The sequence below is a fragment of the Eucyclogobius newberryi genome, unplaced genomic scaffold (assembly GCF_026437365.1).
Source record: "Eucyclogobius newberryi isolate DKJ021-1_F unplaced genomic scaffold, fEucNew1.0.hap1 SCAF_9, whole genome shotgun sequence".
Taxonomy (NCBI): domain Eukaryota; kingdom Metazoa; phylum Chordata; class Actinopteri; order Gobiiformes; family Gobiidae; genus Eucyclogobius; species Eucyclogobius newberryi.
Window position 1 is genome coordinate 16300592 of NW_027316532.1, and position 23972 is coordinate 16324563.

Here is a 23972-nt window from a genome sequence, read left to right on the forward strand (position 1 = left end):
CACTTTGTACTCACAACTTTGTTACTTTCCACCTCTGGATCAAACACAAATGTCAAGCGTTCAACAGCAGAAAAAAGAAAATATTTATTCAGATAACAAAATATTTCAACTTTATTACATTCTAAAATTAGTGACAAAAACTGTTTATTTACATAATTTCTTCTACACTTTAAAGATTAAATGGTGCTCCCAGAACATTCTAGAGGAGCAAATAATGTAAATGATTACGTTTTAGTCAGTTTAAAGTCCTTCAGTGGAACATATTTTAATCTCTTTGGTTTTAGCGTCTCCAGCTTCACCAAGAGAAATACGGGAACATTTTCTCTGTGAATATTTCTTCATGAGAGCAGATCAGAGACATGTCCTCAGTGTTAGAGAAAGACAGTTTCCCTTTGTCACAATCCAGTCGGACTCTGATCTTCTGAGGGCTTCGCTTTAGATTCAGAGGTTTGCCAACAACAACATCAGTGTATTTTCCATTGACAAGACCAAAACACCAGAATCCATTTTTTGGAGTAGCTTCTCTCTCTCTCTCTTCCTGTCAACAGACTCTTTAGCCACACCAATGGTCCATCCCGGATGGTCCCCGACCTCCACGTCCCACTGGTGTGAGCCGGAGCTGAAGCCCTCACAGCCCAGGACATTTGCATATTCAGTGAATCTCTTTGGATTTAAAAGGGACCTGTTGATGTTCAGTTTCTCCATATCTCACTCCCCTCAGATCCTCAGACAGAACCATCTGTTTGCAGTGTTTGGGTCCAGAAGAACCGGACTGTAGTGGACCAGGGCCCTCATCTTGTCCCAGGCCTTGAAGCCCATGTTGCCCAGGACTTTGGCCTGGTTTATCAGGAGTCCTGGTCCCAGCTCTGGGCCGGGCTGTGAGAGCAGAGTCTGGGTGGTTTCGTGAGTGTGTCTGTACTCTCTGATAAAGTCCATGCTCTGTCTCTTCAGCTGCTCCTCCACAGTGAGGATGTTCTGCTCCAGAGTGGACAGTTTCTCCCTGATCTTCTGCAGCTGTGGTTCTATGGTCTGGGCCTGTCTGCTCTGCTCCTCTCTCAGCGCTCTGAGCACAGACGACTCCTCCTGCTGGAGGAACCGGTGCAGCCGCTCAAACTCCGCCCTGATCTGTCGCTCACATTCCTTCACCTGTGTCTGCGTGTGAAGGTTTATTTCCTCATACTGTTGCTGTAAGGCTGAGGCCTGCTCTCTCCTCTGGGCCAAAGGCTGGAGCTGTGAGTGGAGCTTCTCCTTCAGTTCACTCACGGCTGAGTCCACAGACACCACCTTATGTCCAGAGTGAAGAGAGGGCTCACACACAGGACACAGAGGGCGACACTCGGTGTCCTGTGTGTGAGTTCTGCTCTGGGTGTGAGCTGCAGAACTTCTCCCTCTCTCCTGCTGGAGCCGGCTCCTTCTTTGAAAAGGAAAGACTCAGTTGTTTCAGAGCAAAGTTCGCTTGTATAAAGTCTTAAGAGGATTTCCTGTGACACACGGGGCAGTTCTTGGTCTTGTTCTCATCCCAGTAGTGGTGCAGACAGCTGGAGCAGAAGCTGTGGTTGCAGCCCAGAGACACTGGCTCTTTAAAGGTCTCCAGACACACAGGACAAGTCAGGAAGTCCTCCACTGCAGAGATCTGCTCCATTTCATCAGACATCACAAAAACTGGAAGCTTCCACCCTGTAGCCCTGAGGCCAGGATAATTAGGCCTTGAATAGGAACACCTGCCCACACGCAGACAAGACCCAACAAGCTACAGCGCCACACAGTGGCTGGTGGTGCAAACATGTACAAGGCCTCAATATGGCTCTTACAGCAAGTTTATTTGTAGAGCAAATTTCATACAGAAGGCAATTCAAAGTGCTTCACACAACAGGAAAAAATGCATTAAAATCACAAAGAAATGACAGAAATCACAAAGCAGTTTAAGAAATAAAGAGTGCAAAGAAAAATCCTTTCAGTCATATGCACAGCTAAACAAAATAGTTTTTAGCTTGGATTTGAACATCGTCAGAGTAGAAGCCTGTCTCACATCTTCAGGAAGACTGTTCCAGATTTTAGCTGCATAAAACTGAAACACAGATTCCCCATGTTGAAGGGGCCCCCACACCGCGGCGGCCGAAGCGTCCAGTTTACATTCAAAGTCTATGTAAATGCGTGTCGAGCCCGTAGTTTCCCGCGGCGCGATTTCTTCGTTTTTGCGGCGCGATTGGTGCGTTTTCTTACGCTCTCGAAGCATTGAGCGCGCGTATGAGGCGCCCAAGGTGGCCAAAGCGGCCGGCGCGACATGTTCAGATTTGTTCAGGTTTCTGCAGCAGATGCGCCGCAGCCGCCAATCAGAGATGACGTGCTACGCACGACCCGGTAAAAGACCCAAAACAAACCCTGCAAGATAAAAAAAAAATCCTTAAGACGCAGCTCTTGGAACAAATAATGATATTGACTAAACTCTGCTCAGCTCTGAAGTGAATGCGGGGCCCACCGCCTCCGCTTTTAGACTTTGTAAAGTTAATAAACCAAAGCCATGGTCCAACATAAAACTCCATTTACATCACAAGAAAAGCAACACAGCACAACTCCTCCACTGCGCATGTGAGCAAGGACGACTCGGAGTGTATTTTACAGACATGAGTCCAGGGCGTCGGGAACGCGCGTCCGGTGCGTTTGTCTTACAAATGTACAGGCGCTCAAATTCTGCGTCGGGGGCGATTCTGACTCTGGCACCAGCAGGAGGCCGGTCCCTGAGGTCCTCAGAGTCCGAGATGGTTCATATGGCACTAACATGCCCAAGATGTACTTTGGTGCTAAGCCATGGAGAGACTTGTTCACAAGCAGAGCTGCTTTAAAGTCTCTTCTCTGAGCCACAGGAGCCAGTGCAGAGACCTGAGAACAGGACTAATGAGATGATACTTCCTGGTTCTAGTCAGGACTCGAGCAGCAGCGTTCTGGATGAACTGCAGCTGTTTTACAGCTCCTTTGGATAGACCAGTGAGCAGGCCGTTACAGTAGTCTAATCTACTGGAGACAAACGCATGGAGAAGTCTCTTCAAGTCTGGTTTAGACACTGTATTTTTGATTTGATGTGGCTGTTAAAGTTCAAGTCTGAGTCCATTATTACACCCAGATTTCTAACTTGATTTGTAGGTTTTAGAGCGAGACTCTGGAGGTGACCGCTAACACTTTCTCTTTGTTTTTGTGGGCCAAAAACGATGATTTCAGTCTTGTCTGAGTTCAGCTGGAGAAAGTTGTTTTGCATCCACACACTGATCTGTTGGATGCAGTGACAGAGTGAATCCACTGGTCCATATTCACCTGCCGACAGTGAAACATAGATCTGACTCGTCTGCATCATTGTGATAGGACACATTTTCACTGCGTATCAGCTGACCTAACGGCAACATTAGTAGAACAGAATGGGTCCCACGACTAACTCTTGGGGCACTCCACAGGTCAGGGCCATGTGGTCTGAGACACAAAGTACTTCCTGTCTTCCAGATAGGACCTTAACCAGTTTAGGGCGGGGCCAGTGATGCCCACCCAGTCCTCTAGTCTCTGTAAGAGGGTCCCATGATTTGTCAGCATTCAGCTGGATGTCATTTGTCACCTTGACAAGAGCAGTCTCAGTGTGATCAGGTCTAAAACCTGACTGAAAAACATCAATTGAGTTGTTTCTTAAGAGGAAATCTGTGAGCTGTTGGTAAACAACCTTTTCAAGGACTTTGCCCCAAAATGGCAGATTAGAGATGGGCCGGTAATGATTCAGTACTGCGGCATCAAGACTGCTCTTCTTTAGGAGAGGCTTTATGACCACTCCCCCTGACCCCTCCCCCTGACCCCTGCTCTTCTTTATGACCACAGTTTTCAAAGACATTGGGAATGTTCCAGATTGAAGGGACCTGTTAACTATGTGAGTGAGTGGTGCTAACAAACTGTTCAGCACAGACTTTAGAAATCTGGAGGCTCACACATCGAGGCAGCATGTAGATGAACTCAGACTGGTGATGATCTCCTGGACAGTTTTGTCAGTTACAGGTACAAAGTGAGTCAGCTCTATGTGTCTAGGTGGTTTTAGAGTAATTTTTTGCATTGTGGGATTTATAGCATTTTTAATGCCCTGAACTTTGTCATTAAAGAATAATGCAAACTTATTACACTTGGATTTGGAAATGAGTTCTAACGGCAGCTGAGCTGGAGGGTTTGTTCATCTGTTACTGTGGCAAACAGGACACGCCAGTTGTTACTGCAGCTTCAGATTATTTCAGAAAAATATCTTTCCCTAGTTCTACATAAGATTAGGTTGTACAAGTACAACTTATCTCTGTTAATCTCTTTCTGAACTTGGAGCTTTGACTTGTGTCATTTCCTTTCGGCCCGGCGGCACTCCCTTTTCTGTGCCCTGACTGAATCATCATTTCTCCATGGCGACTTCTGCTTATTTTGAACCATTTTAGCCTTCATAGGGGCAATGGTGTCCAGAACATTCAAAACACTAGATGTAACAGAGTTCAACAAGTAATTTACATTAGAACATGAGACATTTTCAAAGTTTATCATTTCCATAAACAGTGGACCTGTGCCATCATTTATGTGTCTTCTCTGAACAGCTGCAGGACCAGCCTCTGAACAGCTGCAGGATCAGCCGGTGGTTTGGGAAAAACAGACATGTCAAAGAAGACACAGAAACGATCAGACAGAGCAGCATCGACCACATTGACATTTGAAATATCAACCCCCTTTGTAATTGTGAGATCTAGAGTGTACCCTCTGCTGTGGGTGGGGCCACTCTGCTGTGGGTGGGGCCACGGGGCCACTCTGCTGTGGGTGGGACCACTCTGCTGTGGGTGGGGCCACTCACATGCTGAGTAAGACTGAAGGTTTCAAGGACAGCATCAAGCTCTTAAGCGTTTCTGTCGCAAATATCATCCACATGCACATTGAAACCACCTGTAATGACCAAACCATCAAAGTCTGTGCATACGACTGAAACATCTCAGTAAAATCATCAATACAACTTTGGCAGTGCTGGGGAGGACTGTATAAAACAATGAAGAGAATGGATGGAGACTGTTTAGCTCCATTTTAAAGGATACATACTCAAATGATGAAAACACCCCTAAAGACAACCTGTGGGTAATTATTTAATCCCTAAAGATTGCACAGACTCCACCCCCTTTTTTGTTCTCTTGTGTTTCAGATTCAAACTTAAAGTTGGATGGAGCAGATTCTATTAGAACTACATTCCCTGTGTTTTTTGTCAAGCCATGTTTCAGTTAAAAACATAAAATCGAAATTATAATCTAACACGCCTTCTTGTGCGTGTGTTCGTTTGTCGTAGGTGTAGAAATAATACCAGAAGGACAGCTCCTCAGGACAGCTTTTATTTCAGCTCCTAACTTTACATTCAACACGTTCACATCTCGAGACCAAACTCTCTCTTTTTCCTCTCTCCCCACGTGACCACCCGTGAGCCATATCCTTCCGCCCCACAAATAGTTACTAAATCATCTTACAATAAGAAGAAATAAAATGATTAATTAAGAGTGATTTGTTACATTACGATCTGACATTTAGCACAGCAAGTTTCAGAATATGAATCAGGGAACAGGGAATATGAATCAAATTTCTCAGATTGGGCAGCCTGACTCGCATTTTGTTTTCCAATCTGTATGATGTGACTACAGAAATAGCACTAGCAGAAAAAGTATCCTGCTAGTTATAGCTATATATATATATATATATATATATATATATATATATATATATATAAAATCTGCTTCTTAGATTTGTTAGATTTGTTATATTTGTTATGTAGTTTGTTATGTAGTAGAGGAAAAAAGGAACTGCAGAGAGAATAGGTCAATCAAACCTTGAGTGGGCGAACTCTTAAATTTCCGGTAAAATCCCACCGTGTTGCCCAATCTCAGGATAGGAACAGAAATAGGACTGTAGGGAAAATGAATAACTAAGTAGAATATTAGAATGGGTAATTGTAATAGTTGTTGTTCAAAATTAGGCCAAAAATTGGAGGGAGATGCAAAATATGCATGCTAAACAGCGATTAAATGTTTAAAACATTGGGAAAAGAGAAAATTAAGTGTGCAAAGTACCATTGAATTGAAAATAAAGGTTAGTTGTGTATGTGTGAATTTAAGTGTGATTGGAGTGAACTCTTTTGAAGCAGCAGGATGAATGGAAACCAAACGGTGTTAACACAAACTTGTCGTTTGTTGAAGTAGATTGAGAGACCATCTCATTAAGGCTTTAGGTGGAAGGAATTAAGACTCTAAAACCTTCTGTATTTCTGGGATAGAGCCCCCAGTACGTGGCTGGATGAGACAATAGGTTTGACCTAGAAGCTTGCCACGTAGGAAACACACTATGGCCCATGAGTCATTCTCCTTGAATTCCAACCACACTCTGTAACCAAGAATTTATATAAAATGTTTTAAATTAAGTAGAAAGATAGGTTAATAGAGAGACCATCTCATTAAGGCTTGGAAGGAATTAAGAGTCTAAAAAGTTGTAGAGAAGTTAATAGAAAATATGTATGCAATTACTTAATAATGACAACTAAGAAAGTTAATCTGGACAGGAATGATATAAATGATAAATCTGATTATATTAAAAGGATATTTATATAGATTATTAGTTTCCGCATCATTGTTGCAACCAATTCAAAGCATTTCTAGAAAATTAAATATGCGGTAAAATGGGAACCTGTTGTTCAAAAAATGGGTCAGCAAAGTAAATGGGGAGTCAAAAGGTAATTCAAAGGAAATATGAAAGTACAGTCTTAAATTTTGTAAAGAGATTACAACTAAAATTCAGGAAAAGAATAAGAACTTCATGGGTTAATTGTGCAAAGGAAAAAGCTGCAGGAAGTGAAAAATCTGAGACTAAAAATGAAAGAAACGTTAAAAAGTGCAATGGAAATCCTAATTCAGAATTAGAATCAGAAAAAGGTGTATTGCCATTGTCAAAGAACAGAATTCACAACATAGGAACCTGTCTTGGTGATTTGGTGCAAATAAAACAACCTATATAAATCAAAAAGAGAAACAAATTAAATCTGCTATTGGATAATTGGTTATCAGTAAAAAAAAAAAAAAAGGAAAAGAAAAGAAAATTAAAGCCGCAAGCGGCATCCAACGGCCCTCGCGGGCCGCCGGCCTTCCGACTCTGCGCTTTCGACTTGATAAAGATGGCGCCCTTATTGTGTTGAATTAAAAAAGAACTTGACAGACGGCGACACATTGGACATGGCCAATCCAGTGCAAATGAACACAAGTGTCAGTCAAATTTGCTGCGCCGCCGCACAGAGACCGTAGCACTTGGAATATAAATATGGATAACTTTTGATGCCCCGCTTGTGTAGATGATATTTCCCAAAGTAAAGCTTGATCGAGCTATTGCCCACGGAGGAGTTTGTTAAAGTTTGAAGCGTAAAAATGTGGTGATTTGAGCAATTCAACGATTTTCCCATAAGGATATCATGGGATGTTTCTGTCATCGCTACGGTTACGCCGTACAAAATATGACTTTGGCTGTCATACTTTTATGATCAGGATGGCAAATTAGAATTTAGTGCAAAATGTCATGTTATTTGGAAAAACTTTATTGTTTATAGGCCACTCTGAAGGCCAAATAGTCCAAATTCTGGGTAAAGTTTGTGGCTCCGTCGCACAGAGACCGTAAAAGTTATCCTTAAAATTTGGATAACTTTAGATGCCCCACTTGTCTAAAGGACGTACACCGATTTTGAGGTCGGTGGGCAAAACGCACTAGGAGGAGTTTGTTAAAGTGTAAAACATAAAAATATGGTAATTTGAGAGATTTTGCTGTTTTCCCATTTGTGACGTATATTTGCGGGTCAGCCACACAGAGACCGTAGCACTTAGAATCAAAATATGGATAACTTTTGATGCCCCGCTTGTGTAGATGATTTTCCCCAAATATGAACTTGATCGGACAATCGCCCTAGGAGGAGTTCGTTAAAGTGTGAAGCGTAAAAATGTGGTCATTTTAGAGATTCCGCTGTTTTCCCATTTGTGACATATATTTGCGGGTCAGCCACACAGAGACCGTAGCACTTAGAATCAAAATATGGATAACTTTTGATGCCCCGCTTGTGTAGATGATTTTCCCCAAATATGAACTTGATCGGACAATCGCCCTAGGAGGAGTTCGTTAAAGTGTGAAGCGTAAAAATGTGGTGATTTGAGCAATTTCGCGAATTTCCCATAAGGATATCATGGGATGTTTCTGTCATCGTTACGGTTACGCCGTACAAAATATGACTTTGGCTCTCATACTTTTATGATCAGGATTGCAAATTAGAATTTTGTGCAAAATATAATGTCATTTGGAAAAACTTTATTGTTTATAGGCCACTCTGAAGGCCAAATAGTCAGAATTCAGGGAAAAGTTTGCGGCTCCGTCGCACAGAGACCGTAAAAGCTATCCTTAAAATTTGGATAACTTTAGATGCCCCACTTGTCTAGAGGACGTACACCGATTTTGAGGTCGGTGGGCAAAACGCACTAGGAGGAGTTCATTAAAGTGTAAAACATAAAAATGTGGATATTCGAGAGATTTAGCGGTTTTCCCATAGGGATAACATGGGAGGTTTATGTCATCGCTACGACTACGCCGTAAAAATTAAGGCATTTGTCTGATTGGCTTTTTTGATCGCGACGCCAAAATAGAATTTTGGGTAAAGTTTAGAAAATTTTGGTAAAACTAATTTTTGACCTTCAATGTTAATTTAAAGGTCACTCTGTAGGGGGCGCTATCGCGCCCATTTCAATTTTGTCAGCATAAACTGGTCCAAACTAGAAAGTTGAACAACTGATTCAAATTTGGTCCTAATCGGACTTGTTTTGATCAAATGGGAACAATTTTTAGATCTGCAATATCCCAAAATAAGTTGTCCAACTTTGCGGCTGCGCCGCACACAGACCGTAAAAGGTATCTCAAAAAATTGGATAACTTTAGATGCCCCACTTGTCCAGAGGACGTCCGCCGATTTTGAAGTCGGTGGGCAAAACGCCCTAGGAGGAGTTCGTCAAAGTTTGACGTGAACAAAATGGCTAACACAGCGTGTTTTCATTTTCAAGGAAGATGGCGGGCATAGGGTAATTCTGGGGGCGTGGCCACAATAATATTTGTTTTTTGTCCTCACAAGAGGAATGCGTGTTCCGAATTTCGTAGCTCTACGACAAAGTTTACCTCGGGGCGTCTCCCATAGGCGCAATGTATTTTGACTTTTGTCGGTGGCGCTGTCGCGCCATTTTTTTACAAAAAAAAAAATGGCCCGGAAAAAACTAAATTTTTCGCCGATTTTGAATTTTGGGTAGAGTTTGGTGAGTTTTTGAGCATGTTCAGGGGGTCAAATTAGAGCTCAAAAAGCAGAAGAACAAGAAAAATAATAAAAAATATAGCCGCAAGCGGCAATGATCGGCCCTCGCCACACCGCCGCCACGCCGCCGCCACACCGCCGCCACACCGCAAGAGGAGGGGGCGCTAACGCGCCCCAATTGTCCTTTTATTACGCCTACTGCTGAATCTGTGACGCTGTCACATCTTCTCCCCTTTGTTTTACCATCAAAAAGCTATTTTATTTTGAATTCTTGGCAAAATGTGCGGCTTTGCCGCACAGACACCGTGACTCTTTGAATGAAAATGTGGATAACTTTTGATGGTCCTGAAGATGAGTCTCACCAAATTTCAGGTTAATAGGGCTGACGCCCTGGGAGGAGTTTGTGAAAGTCTAAAGTGTAAACATGTTCTGGCGATTTCCCCATTGGAATAACATGGAAGGTTTCGGTGATCGTTATGGCAACGCCATAACAATTATGACATGGGTCTCATTGACTTTTTTGATGGGGATGCTAAAATTGAGTTGTGTGTCAAATTTCATATAATTTCGCAAAACTAAACATTTAACCTCCATATAAAATCTGTAGGGGGCGCTGTGGCGCCAAATGAATTTATTTCACTTCAAGTAGGTTTAGGGCAAAGAGTTTAACAACTGATTCTAATTTGACGCAATTCGGACTTTATCCGCGCAAACGGCAGAAATTTTAAATATGGGAGATTTCTGAAATTCTAGCTACAGTTTGCGGCTTCGCCGCACAGAGACCGTGAGAGGTATCAATGTAATTTGGATAACTTTTGATGTCCCACTCCTCAGTAGCATTTTTACCAAATTTCAGCTTTTTAGGGCTAACGCCCTGGGAGGAGTTCGTAAAAGTACGACGTTTGGAAAAACTCCGAAGTCATGTTTAGCCATTTTTGAAGCAATATGGCCGACATTTGGTTGGGCGGACGGCGTTGCCGTAATAATATTTTTTACTTCTCTTGTCACCATCTACCTCTGCGCCAAATTTCATGATTCTACGATCAGATTTTTTTTGGGTCATTTCCCATCTCTCAATGCATTTTTGGTACATTTGGGGGCGCTGACGCGCCAATTTTTTTTATTTTAGAAAAGGGAAATAGCCAGAATGTAGAGAGGCACGATTTTTAGAGGTGTGAACATTTTTGTGACTTTTCGTCAATGTTCACTGGGTGAAAAATAGGGGGGTTGGTCCCGAGAAGAAGAAGAAGAAAGAAAGAATAATATTCCGATGCGAAAACAATGTTTCCCATTTTTCAAATATCATAAACTATACATTTTCGGAAAGCGCTCGCGCTTTCCTACCTCATGGTGTGGGTCCCTGGTCACTGACGGGTACTTTCGTTAATTTTGAGTGGGCTCCGCCCACTTTGTGTTTTTGGCCCTCTATACAGTAATAATGTTCAATTTTTGCATTACATGCTTATATGCACGGAACATGCAAGAGATGGGGAACGTATTCGTGAGCTACTTAGCGCAAATGAGTGCTTTATATGGGGATGACGACCGCGAAGCGGTCGTCATCTCAATGTAAAGTGCTCGTTTAGTGCGCACTTTTGCACGGGCTTCGCCCGTTTACAACGGTAATGTTCCATTTTCCTACTACTAATTAGTATGCACGGGGCGTGCATGAGTGAAGGAGTGCGTTAGTGAGTGTTTGGAAGTGGGCGAGCGCTTCGCGCTCGATTTCGTGCGCACTACGTGCGCACTTTCGCAGCCGTGCTTCGCACGGCCTTACAAGATTAATAGGCCTCTCGCCAGCTTGTGGCGCTCGGGCCTAATAATAATATTTTTAGCAAAAACAATATAGCCGTTTCCACTATAACAACAAATTATACATCGTTTGAAAGCTCTAAGCCTTCCCGATGCCGCCATGGGGTGGAATCATCATTACGAGCGCTTACGCGCTCGTCACTCCCTATTCCGTCGGGATGCCCCGCCCACTCCCCATAGACTTCCATTGATTTGAGCAGATACAAGCATGGCCCATGCCTGCGGCATGGATTCTCGCCTACGGGACGATGCCAGGAGGCATCGTCCCGTACGCGCTGCTGTTGTCAACAATTAGTGAATGGGCTACGCCCATTCACTAATTGTTGACTATTTCTGTCATAGCAGGAGTAAGTATGCATGATCCATGCCTTCGGCATGGGCTAGTTCACTGTACTTGCCAGGGGCGACGGGGTACCAAACATGCGGGCTGCGCCCGCATGTTTGGTCAGACAGTTGCAACACTGCCTTCGGCAGCGTTGCGGGAGCAATAGGCCCTCCGCCCTGCTGGGGCTCGGGCCTAATAAATAAAAGAAAATGAACAAACAGCAGACGGGCCGGATTGGGGCTGCTCCTAAAATCCTTTCTTTAGGAATGTGCCATAAATCTTTGAAGTGGACAGCACAGTAAGACAGATTTATCTCACAAAGGAGGAAGAGAACAAGAGAAAGTGAAAGAAGTAAAAAATAAGGCTTAAAACTTATTGGAGACCGTGTCAAAGATAATATTCACTAAAATTAGACGCAAGAGAAGGACCAGTAATAGCAGAATTATTAAAAGTAGGAGTTCTAATTCCATGCGGAGATTCACTATGAGATACGCCAATCTTCCCAGTTAAAAAGGCGCCACCTTCCGTCGGCTGGAGAATGATCCAGGATTTACAACAAGTAAATAAAGCAGTAATACAGCGAGCTCCAAATGTCCCTGACCCATACACTCTGTTAAATAGCCTCTGACCAGAAGCAAAAAAATGTTCCGTAGTTGAAATAAGTATTGCATTTTTCTCTATCCCAGGTTATTGTATTACTTGGTTTACGGATCCAGCACACTTAGATTATTGATTATTGATTTCTAATTTAGAGTCATTCATTTTGGAAATCATTGAACTGACGCTATGCGTGCATGTGCGATGCATCATGGGTATTTAAAATGGCGACACCACAGTGGCCAGCGCTCAGAGCGCTCAGCGTGTGGTTTCGCATAACCGTACTATCTGGAGGCCATATCGTCTTGAAAAAATATGTAAGTGATGATCGGGATGATACAGTTGGAGATAAACTAAACAGACACCTGTCCGACAAAATATGTGAGCGGAATTTGGATACCATGCTATGCAGAAATAGTTCAGCCTCTGAATAATATTATATATGGTAAAGAACTGAAGACGACTGATAACATCACTCGGATAGAAGAAGCAGAGCAAGCTTTCACAGATCTAAAACAAATGCTAATATCTAGTACTACTTTTGGCTTTACTGGATTACAAAAAGAATTTTGAGCTAATGGTGGATAAAAAAAATGGTTTCATGATGGTCTTAATAGGACAAAGACACGGTGTTAATCTTAAACCAATAGGATATTACTTAACTAGACTCTAATCCCTAATAACACAGCCCCTGATGGGACCCTGACCAAAACGCTGCATTGTCTACGGACTTTGGCAGAGCGTATGAAAGAACAATCTGGAGTGGAGATAAGCATGTGGATGGCTAGGCAGACATGTTCGGGAGATATAAAGCTCTCGTGATATCTTTGCTCACTTCATTGGCTATTTTCACCGCCTTTTTGGTAGTCTGTGGCTGCTGTTGCATTTCATGCATGAGGTCGTTTAGTCGTTACAGCCATTGAGGAACGGCCCGAAGAAATTAGACAGTTGCTATTTAAGGCAAACAATGCAGATGATGACTTAGGACAAGACTTTTTCCCTGATATGGGACATTACAGTTGTTAGTCCAAATGATAACAACACTTTAGGTTTGGTTCATTTATTTAGCGAACACTGCGTTCACGTTAATAGCCAACACAACTACGTCTACCTCGGTCCCACCCAGACACGTAACACAGGTAATCAGAACAGTATTTCCCCCTAGCTGTCAGGCATGAGAAGTGAAACTTAACAAACTAACAAACTCACTCTCTTTATAAAAAAAAAAAACGACAACACACTGCAACACAACATAACATGAGTGTAAGTGTTGTTGTTGAACAGTCATTTAACAGTTCAATATCCTTCATGGAGAGCCTTAAAAAGCATGGCCGAGGAAGCTCCCTTTTTGTAAGGCAGTCTAGTCTGCAAGCTGCTCTTTAGTTTCAGACCACAACACTTGAAGAACCTTTTTAGTTTGAATTAGTTCTTTGATAGAACTGATTTCTAAGCGCAGTCATTTTTCTGTGACAAACTTGGTAGACTTCAGTGCATCAACAAGAGAAAAGTTATCAGTGACACTTTTGAGATTATTGGTACAGGATGATCAGCGCTACCTGCATTAAGTTCAGAGAACAATGTTGAAAGAAAAATTGCATTGTTGATTCCCTCTGACATTGCTAGAGTTTCACCTGCAAGTGTACTTCTAACAATTCTCTTGATTCTCTTTGACTGCCATGAGATAGGAGAAAATATATATTGTCACCCATCAAAACAATAAAGTGCCCACCTTGAGTTCCTCCATCTGACAGATTACCAAAAGATGCATCAGTGAAAGTAACCAATTTTAAGTTCCTGTCTTTACCAAGATGCTAGAAATTCAACTCAACAGACTTAGCCTTCAGTTTGCACACAACTCTGTTTGCTTCATTAATAGTCTGTACAGTAGCCTGTTTAAGATTTGATGCTAAGTTACTTGCATCAAACATGGCATCAGGTCTGCTCTGTCTGGCAACCCACAGAAGTTGCCCTATCTTAGATCTGAGCTGCTCTTGTTCTGCTTCAGTGAGGGGTGAGCCTGTCTCTGCTGCCTGTGAGGGTGTGAGAGGTATGGCATGTAAATGTTGAATGTATGTCTCTTGGTGTTTTTGTACCTTTTTACCCAAAGAAACCAACTCCATACCCACATAAAAAAGCTATCCTGTGCTTCACGACCAACATTGAACTGTGTTTCTGAATGTCACAATTTGACCAGTCTTTATGTTTCCAGCACCCCGTCTCTCTGCCCCAGCATATTCATGAGCGGGTGGAGGATCATTGTCATTGTTTTCTGTATTTGTCTCTTCGGTATCCTCATTTATGTCATATGAGTGTTGTTTGTCCTCATTGTTTTCTTTATCACAGCTGGTCTGAGGTTCCTGATTGGCTTTCCTCAGCCTAAGTCGGTGAACTCTGACACAGGTGCCACCGTGTCTAACAAAAACAACAGCACCGTCCCGCCCAATGACCACCGCAGGCCCTTTCCACTCTGGACAGTCCACACGTTTGTAAAACACCTGTTCATACCTCTCATCGTAGTGACATATCTGTTTCTTTAGCGCTCTCCGTATTCGTTCGGAGCATTCTGCTTCTGTAAAGGCCTTCCTTGCAGTGTGCAGAGCTGTAATGTGTTTGGCAACCCACTCACTTTTAGTGGTGCCCTCTAGAGCAGGTGGTTTGTCAATCAACACCGAAGGTAGCTTAGGATTCTGCCCAAACACAAGCTGATGTGGGCTGTAACCATGGACACTTTGCATACAGTTCTTTGCCATAAGAGCCCAGTCCATGGCAGTGCTCCAGTCACATCTAGTAGTAGTTTTCACTTTGAGTATGATCTCTGTTAAAGTTTGGTTGTGGCGTTCTAACAGCCCATTACTCCAGGGGCTGTATGCTGGTGTGGTCTTTACTTCAATATTAAAGTTTTCAGCCATGTCTCTCACTTCTTCATTATTAAACTCCCCACCATTGTCACTGAACAACTTTCGTGGTGGGCCGTGCACACTGATCCAATCATGAATAAAATGTTTAATGATCTCAGAGGATCTCTTGGTGGTCAGGATACTTCCTGCACTAAATCGAGTGAACTGGTCAATGATATGTACCACACCCCTGGCTCAAGCTCGTGCAGATCTACAGCTACAGTCTCAATATACTTTAAAGCCAGTGGTAGGCCAGCCGCAGGTTTGGGTTTGGTCTTACAGTACTTTTGACTTGTTTCACACTGACTTACAACCTTTTGTAGTAAGCCAATGCATTCTGTGTCTTTATTTCCAGAACTACTTAAAAGCCTTTGCAGTTTGTCAGCAGAAGCACGCCCAAACTGCTTATGAAGTTTCTCTAAAACCTTGTGTCCATTTTGTCTGTGCTTGTCAGCACTTCTTCCTCAGTAGTTGTTAATATCTGATCAGCATTAACAAAACATTTATCTTCACTGTCGATTATGTTCACCCAGTAATGTCCCGAGCTTGTAAAGTCCAGTTTGATAGGTTGATTGAACATCAAAGCACTGTCATTTTCCATGTCCAGAACTGTTCCTGCCCTTTTTAGAGATGTCTTGCTCAAAAGCAGGGGGATGTTAACAGTGACAACTTCGGTTTCTATATTACACTTTGTGGTGCCAATCTTAGATGGTATCGTAACATTTTTGACAGAGTGCACCACTTTTCCATCTCCAAACTTGAAGGGCCTATGACTTTGTGTTTCAGTTTTTATCATAGACTTTATGTTTTTCTTTCCTGACACATTAATGTAGTCGTCCAGCCACTGTTGTCCACACACTGTCCTAGTGCAAGCAGTGTCTATTATAGCGGAGCCAAAACATTCAGTCATGAATATTTCTGCATCTGTTGGCGATTCTTTTGTATACAGTGTAATGTTACACTCTTCCACGTTTGTCTTTTCTTCAATTATTTGAACACTCTCACCTTTGTGTGGACAATTTTTTGCCCAATGAAACGTACTTTGGCATACAGCACACTATGACCGCCGTCCGAACTTGTCCAGCGGGTTAGTACCGGGCAGTGGAGTTTTCGCTCTGGCGCCCTGTTGCCAGGATCTGTTTTGACGTCGCTGCTCCGTTGCAAACACAGATTATTGACTAATTCCCTCTGTAGTGGCAATCATTTTCCCGCTAAATATTCTCTTCAAAGCGGACTTCAGCGGAGCCAACTGTCTGTCCGTCGTATCCAAGCACGCGGTGTCTAGCAGCTTAAAAGCCAAAACTGCATCGGGAAGCTCCATGTTGTAATTGCGCATATGCGAATATCGTTGTTCGAAATCAATAATATAGTCCACCATGGACACGTTTCCGCTTTTCCTCATCCGGTCAAAGTTCGTGTACGCTTCATAGATGCGATCTTTCTCTTCTTTTAGGAACAAACTATCAAGTTTACCAAAAAGAGTACACAACAACGTCTACCTCGGTCCCACCCAGACACGTAACACGTGATAATCAGAACAGTATTGCTCCCTAGGTCAGGCATGAGAAGTGAAACATAACAAACTAATAACAGACAATGCAGAAGAAGAAAATGTATTGTAAATGACAGACAACAAATCACCCTCTCAGGGTAAGTGCTAATGAATGTGACGTTGAAAATCAAAAGAAGTGGTATTCACAGGATTGATCAAATGATAAACAGGAGGGAAATGATGGAATAAAATGTGAATAAAGCATAGGTCTTATCATTTGTATCAATATATAACCATGAAAGTATAACCACATATAAGTGTTTCTCTTCTAATCTTTGCAGTGAAAGATGGTCAGAGAGGATCCATCTGTTTAGACATTAAATCAAGTTTGGGCAAAAGATACATGCTGTTTTACCTTGCCATGAGAAGATATATGATGTTAATGTTTGGACAAGAACTAATCATGCTCTCCTCGAGAGTATAATACTGCCTCCTGTGTCCTCTTATTTTTGGAATGTCCATCAATCCATTTTCTGCCGCTTTATCCGGGGCCGGGTCTCCGGGGCAGCAGTCTGAGCAGGGACTCCCAGACTTCCTTCTCCACGGACACTTCCTCTAACTCCTCCGGGGGGATCCCGAGGCGTTCCCAGGCCAGCCGAGAGACATAGTCTCTCCAGCGTGTCCTGGGTCTTCCCCGGGGCCTCTTCCCGGTGGGACATGCCTGAAACACCTCCCAAAGGAGGCGCCCAGGAGGCATCCGGAACAGATGCCCGAGCCACCTCAGCTGGCTCCTCTTGACGTGGAGGAGCAGCGGCTCTACTCCGAGCTCCCCCTGTGTGGCCGAGCTCCTCATCCTATCTCTAAGGGAGCGCCCAGCCATACGGTGGAGGAAACTCATTTCGACCGCTTGTATCCGCGATCTTGTTCTTTCGGTCACTACCCAAAGCTCATGACCATAGGTGAGGTCAGAACGTAGACCGACCGGTAAATTGAGAGCTTTGCCTTTCAGCTCAGCTCCCTCTTTACCACAACGGTCCGATGCAGCGACTGCATCACTGCAGCCGCTGCACCGATCCGCCTGTCGATCTCACGCTCCATCCTTCCCTCACTCGCGAACAAGACCCCGAGATACTTGAACTCTTCCACTTGGGGCAAGGACTCCCCACCCACCTGAAGAGGGCAAGCCACCTTTTTCCGGTCGAGAACCATGGCCTCGGATTTGGAGGTGCTGATTCTCATCCCAGATGCTTCACACTCCGCTGCAAACCGTCCCAGTGCATGTTACAAGTCCGGGTTTGATGGAGCCATCAGGACAACATCGTCTGCAAACAGCAGAGATGAGATCCTGTGGTCCCCAAACCGGACACCCTCCGACCCCTGACTGCGCCTAGAAATTCTGTCCATAAAAATTATGAACAGAACCGGTGACAAAGGGCAGCCCTGGCGGAGTCCAACATGCACTGGGAACAGGTCTGACTTACTGCCGGCAATGCGAACACAGCTCCTGCTCCGGTCATACAGGGACCGGACAGCCCTGAGCAAAGGGCCCCGGACCCCGTACTCCCGGAGCTCCCCCCAAAGGACACCCCGAGGGACACGGTCGAAAGCCTTCTCCAGATCCACAAAGCACATGTGGACTGGTTGGGCAAACTCCCATGAACCCTCGAGCACCCGATGGAGGGTATAGAGCTGGTGCAGTGTTCCACGACCGGGACGAAAACCACTCTGCTCCTCCTGAATCCGAGGTTTGACTATCGGTCGGATTCTCCTCTCCAGTACCTTGGAATAGACCTTACCCGGGAGGCTGAGGAGTGTGATCCCTCTGTAGTTGGAACACACCTTCCGGTCCCCCTTCTTGAACAGAGGGACCACCACCCCGGTCTGCCAGTCCAGAGGCACGGTCCCCGACCGCCACGTGATGTTGCAGAGACGTGTCAACCAAGACAGTCCTACAACATCCAGATACTTTAGGTACTCAGGGCGGATCTCATCCACCCCCGGAGCCCTGCCACCGAGGAGTTTGCGAACAACCTCAGTGACTTCAGCTTAGGTGATGGATGAGTCCCCGGTCTCTACTTCCTCTTCGGAAGACGTGACTGAGGGATTAAGGAGATCCTCAAAGTATTCCTTCCACCGTCCGACGACATCCCCAGTCGAGGTCAGCAGGCCTCCACCCGCACCGTAAACGTTGTTGGTGAGGCACTGCTTCCCCCTCCTGAGGCGCCGGACGGTTTGCCAGAATTTCTATGGTGCCGACCGATAGTCCTTCTCCATGGCCTCCCCGAACTCCTCCCAGGCCCGGGTTTTTGCCTCTGCGACAGCACGAGCCGCGGCTCGCTTGGCCTGCCAATACCTGTCGATGACCTCCGGAGACCCACAAGCCAGAGTGGCCTGATAGGCCTCCTTCTTCAGTCTGACGGCATCCCTTACTTCCGGTGTCCAGCACCGGGTTCGGGGGTTGCCGCCACGACAGGCACCGGAGACCTTGCGACCACAGCTCCGAGCAGCCGCATCAACAATGGAGGCGGAGAACATGGTCCACTCGGACTCAATGTCCCCAGACTCCCCCGGGACATGGGAGAAGCTCTCCCGGAGGTGCGAGTTGAATACCCTACTGACAGAGGGCTCCACAAGACATTCCCAACAGACCCTCACAATGCGCTTGGGCCTGCCAAGTCTGTCCGGCTTCCTCCTCCGCCAGCGGATCCAACTCACCACCAGGTGGTGATCGGTTGACAACTCTGCCCCTCTCTTCACCCGAGTGTCCAAGACACGCGGCCGGAGGTCAGATGACACGACAACAAAGTCGATCATTGACCTCCGGCCTAGGGTGTCCTGGTGCCATGTGCACTGATGGACACCCTTGTGCTCGAACATGGTGTTCGTTATGGACAATCCGTGGCTAGCACAGAAGTCCAATAACTGAACACCGCTCGGGTTCAGATCGGGGAAGCCGTTCTTCCCGATCACCCCTCCCCAGGTGTCACTGTCATTGCCCACGTGGGTGTTGAAGTCCCCCAGTAGAACAACGGAGTCCCCGGTCGGTGCACTGTCCAGTACCCCTCCCAAGGACTCCAAGAAGGCCGGGTACTCTGCACTGCTGTTCGGCCCTTAGGCCGCCACAACAGTGAGAGACCTGTCCCCCACCCGAAGGTGGAGGGACGCGACCCTCTCGTTCACTGGGGTGAACTCCAACACGTGGCGGCTGAGCTGAGGGGCTATAAGCAAGCCCACACCAGCCCGCCGCCTCTCCCCGCGGGCAACACCAGAGAAGTGGAGCGTCGAGCCCCTCTCGAGGAGATGCGTTCCAGAGCCCAAACTGTGCGTGGAGGTGAGGCCGACTATATCTAGTCGGTATCGCTCAACCTCCCGCACAAGCTCAAGCTCTTTTCCCCCCAGCGAGGTGACATTCCATGTCCCCAGAGTTAGTCTCTGTGTCTGGAGATCTGGTCGCCGAGGCTCCTGCCGTCGACTGCCGCCCAGATCTCTCTGCACCGGCCCCTTATGGATCCTCCTGCGGGTGGTGGGCCCACGGGAGGGCGGCCCCACGTCGCTCCTTCGGGCTGTGCCCAGCCGGGCCCCGTGGGGTAAGACCACCAGGCGCTCGCCATCGAGCACCCATCCCAGGCCTGGCTCCAGAATGGGGCCCCGATGACGCCGATCCGGGCGACGTAATCGGCTTTGTTTGTGAACTCATCATAAAGGGCTTCTGAACCGATCTTCGTCTGACCCGTCACCTAGGACCTGTTTGCCTTGGGAGACCCTACCAGGAGCTTGAAGCCCCCGACAACATACTCACACTCAAACCCCTCCACCACGTTAAGGTGTCGGTTCAAGGAGAGGTTTTTGGAATGTGTTGAGCTTAACTCTGACAACTGAGCATGTGCGTTGGACGCCTGCTTCAAACGTACAGGCGTCCAACTTTTGCGTCGGGTGCGAATTTGATGCCGCGTTCTGTATGCCCCTTAAGTGATGATGCTCCTGTTTACATCACTGTAGATCTGGAACAGAAACAAAAAAAACTCCTTTGGAGATTTAATGCTCGTCTACTCGGTGACCCACAATTTGCAAAAATGATGACAAAGGAAATTGAGACTTACAGCGAGGAAAATAAGTATTTGATCCCCCTTCAATTTTGCAAGTTCTCCCTCTTAGAAACTATGTAGGGCTCATCGTAAGTGCATTTCCACTGTGAGAAACAAAATATAAAAACATATCTGGAAATCACATTGTATGATTTTTAGATCATTTAATTGTATGTTATTGCTGTAAATAAGTATTTGAACACCTGCCAATCAGAAATAATTCTGTCTCTCAAAGACCCATTAGTCTGCCTTTAAAAAGTCCACCTCTGCTCCACTTATTCATCTAAATTAGCAGCTTCTGTTTAAGTTTGTTAGGTACATAAAGACCCCTGTCCAGCCCACAATCTGTCAGACTCCGCCCACTGCCATGGGCGAGACCAAAGAGCTGTCAGAAGACCCCAGAGACTGAACTGTAGACCCCCACAAGGTTGGAAAGAGCTACGGGCAATTGTCAAGCAATTTGGTAAAAAAAGATCAACTGTTGGAACATGGAAGAGGCTAAAGATGACTGTCAATTTCCCTCGGACTGGTGCTTGTTGTGGAAATTCTCTTTTAACGATAAACAATAGAAAAGAGATGTATTTTCTCAAAAGTGAATGTTGAATTCTGTTGTACATGTTGCACTTATAGAAGAAGAGGAGGAAACTTAGATTTTCAGTGCTTCTCCGTTTATTAATAACGTGTTACATGTTTACATCCAGCGTCATCTCCCCATCCGCTCTCTCTTACTCACGAGCGCTCACCTTTACTCAAAACATGTGTGAACGCCTCCTGGTGGCACCATCACGATATAGCATGCATTTTAACTGAATAAGTAATGAATTTTACAAGACATTTGATGTACCTAAAGTACAGTGCTTTTCAATTATATTTGGGGGGTATCCAAATTAATAAACAAAAATGTCTATTTTCCCACGTACAATCAGAATTAATCTCTCCCTCGTGTTGATTCTTCGGTCACTCTCGTGCAGAACCGATTTGTCCGCACGTCTGTCTGGACCTACCCTGATCTGGTCCCCACCAAGGGATTCATGTTCATCTTATAGATTACAAACAAACAGGTTATCACATGACCTACTTCAATAGAAACATTTACATTTCTTGCAGGCAGGTCTCACAGGCAGAAAGGCAAAGGGCGCAGATACAAGAAAACAAAGGCAAACAACAAACAAAGGCCCCAGGAAAGAGAGTGGGTAACATTTGCATTAAGTAAATTTACAGCTGTTATTGTTCTTTGATAAACAGTGCCCTAGTGTGAAAAACCAAAACTAAGCATGGCCTGGGACATCCTGGGAACCCCAGGAAAAATGAAATACGGACTTAAAGTGGAAATTGACAAATTTTAAAGACTTTAGACTAAATGGGATTGTTATTTTTATTTAAATACGCAATGATTTTGTTTTTGAATGTTTAGTTGTTTTTTTGTATTTTATTTTAGCTCTCTGGTCAGTTTCTCTTCTGTTCTAGTGTGTTTGTGTCTTTCTAAAAATATTTATTAATGAATAAGCGAGGAAAAGTTTGAAAAACATGATATTATATTAAAATGAGACAAAACGGTGCTCCCAGAACATTCTGGATGAGCAAACAACAACGTCAATTATTAAGTTTTAGACCGTTTAACGTCTTTCAGCGTACATATTTTAAGTTCTTTGGTTTTAGCGTCTCCAGCTTCACCAACAGAGAACAACGGGAACATTTTCTCTGTGAATCTTTCTTCATGAGAGCAGATCAGAGACATGTCCTCAGCGTCAGAGAAAGACAGTTTCCCTTTGTCATAATCCAGTCGGACTCTGATCTTCTGAGGGCTTCGCTTTAGATTCAGAGTTTTATCAACAACAACATCAAAGTATTCTTCATCGACAAGGGCTAAACATCTATTTTCTGGATCAGCTCCTCTCTCTCCCTTCCTGTCAACAGACTCTTTGGCCACACCAATGGTCCATCTTGGATGGTCCCCGACCTCCACGTCCCACTGGTGTGAGCCGGAGCTGAAGCCCTCACAGCCCAGGACAATGGAATAGTTAGTGAATCTCTCTGGATTTAAAGGGACCTGTTGATGTTCAGTTTCTCCACGTCTCACTCCCCTCAGATCCTCAGACAGATAGAACCATCTGTTTGCAGTGTTTGGGTCCAGAAGGACCGGACTGTGGTGGACCAGGGCCCTCATCTTGCCCCAGGCCTTGAAGCCCATGTTGCCCAGGACTTTGGCCTGGTTTATCAGGAGTCCTGGTCCCAGCTCTGGGCCGGGCTGTGAGAGCAGAGTCTGGGTGGTTTTGTGAGTGTGTCTGTACTCTCTGATAAAGTCCATGCTCTGTCTCTTCAGCTGCTCCTCCACAGTGAGAATGTTCTGCTCCAGAGTGGACAGTTTCTCCCTGATCTTCTGCAGCTGTGGTTCTATGGTCTGGGCCTGTCTGCTCTGCTCCTCTCTCAGCGCTCTGAGCACAGACTCCTCCTCCTGCTGGAGGAACCGGTGCAGCCGTCAAACTCCGCCCTGATCTGTCGCTCACATTCCTTCACCTGTGTCTGCGTGTGAAGGTTTATTTCCTCATACTGTCGCTGTAAGGCTGAGGCCTGCTCTCTCCTCTGGGCCAAAGGCTGGAGCTGTGAGTGGAGCTGCTCCTTCAGTTCACTCACGGCTGAGTCCACAGACACCACCTTATGTCCAGAGTGAAGAGAGAACTCACACACAGGACACAGAGGGCGACACTCGTCCAGGCAGAACAGAGGGCTCTGCTCTGGGTGTGAGCTGCAGAACTTCTCCCTCTCTCCTGCTGGAGCCGGCTCCTTCTTTGAAAAGGAAAGAATCAGTTGTTTCAGAGCAAAGTTCACATCTAGAAAGTCTTTAGATGATTTCCTGTGACACACGGGGCACTTCTTGGTCTTGTTCTTGTCCCAGTAGTGGTGCAGACAGCTGGAGAAGAAGCTGTGGTTACAGCCCAGAGACACTGGCTCTTTAAAGATCTCCAGACACACAGGACAGGTCAGGAAGTCCTCCTCTGCAGATATCTGCTCCATTTCAACAAAAGTCACAAGACTCACAGGTCTGTGTCCTCTGTGTGCGACGCCCTGCTGCAGACTGACTCAACTCTTTCACTTTCCTCTGAAAGAGTCCTTCACGCCTGAGTGAGAGTCTGAGCAGCAGCAGCAGCAGCAGCAGCAGCAGCAACAGCAGCAGCAGAAAGTCAAATCCACAAATGTTTAGACCCTGATCATTTTTACCTGGAGTGGTCCAGTCTCCATCTTTATTGATCTGACCATAGCACGACATCTGCAGATTCTCCACAGACATTTGACCTGTTTCCGTGACGTGGTTTTAAAGTGTAAAATGCTCTGTGTTACTTTGTCCTCGTGACCTGCTTCTGCTCAACACCAAGCGCTCAGTTCCAGTGGCGGCTCATGATGTAAACTA

At 45.2% G+C, this 23972-nt stretch overlaps 2 pseudogenes; both read right to left on the minus strand.

Moving 5' to 3' along the window:
- Positions 1 to 240: 240 nt before the first annotated feature.
- LOC140354065 (zinc-binding protein A33-like) lies at positions 241 to 1642 on the minus strand (annotated as a pseudogene).
- Positions 1643 to 16157: 14515 nt separating this feature from the next.
- LOC140353448 (E3 ubiquitin-protein ligase TRIM39-like) lies at positions 16158 to 23668 on the minus strand (annotated as a pseudogene).
- Positions 23669 to 23972: the final 304 nt, after the last annotated feature.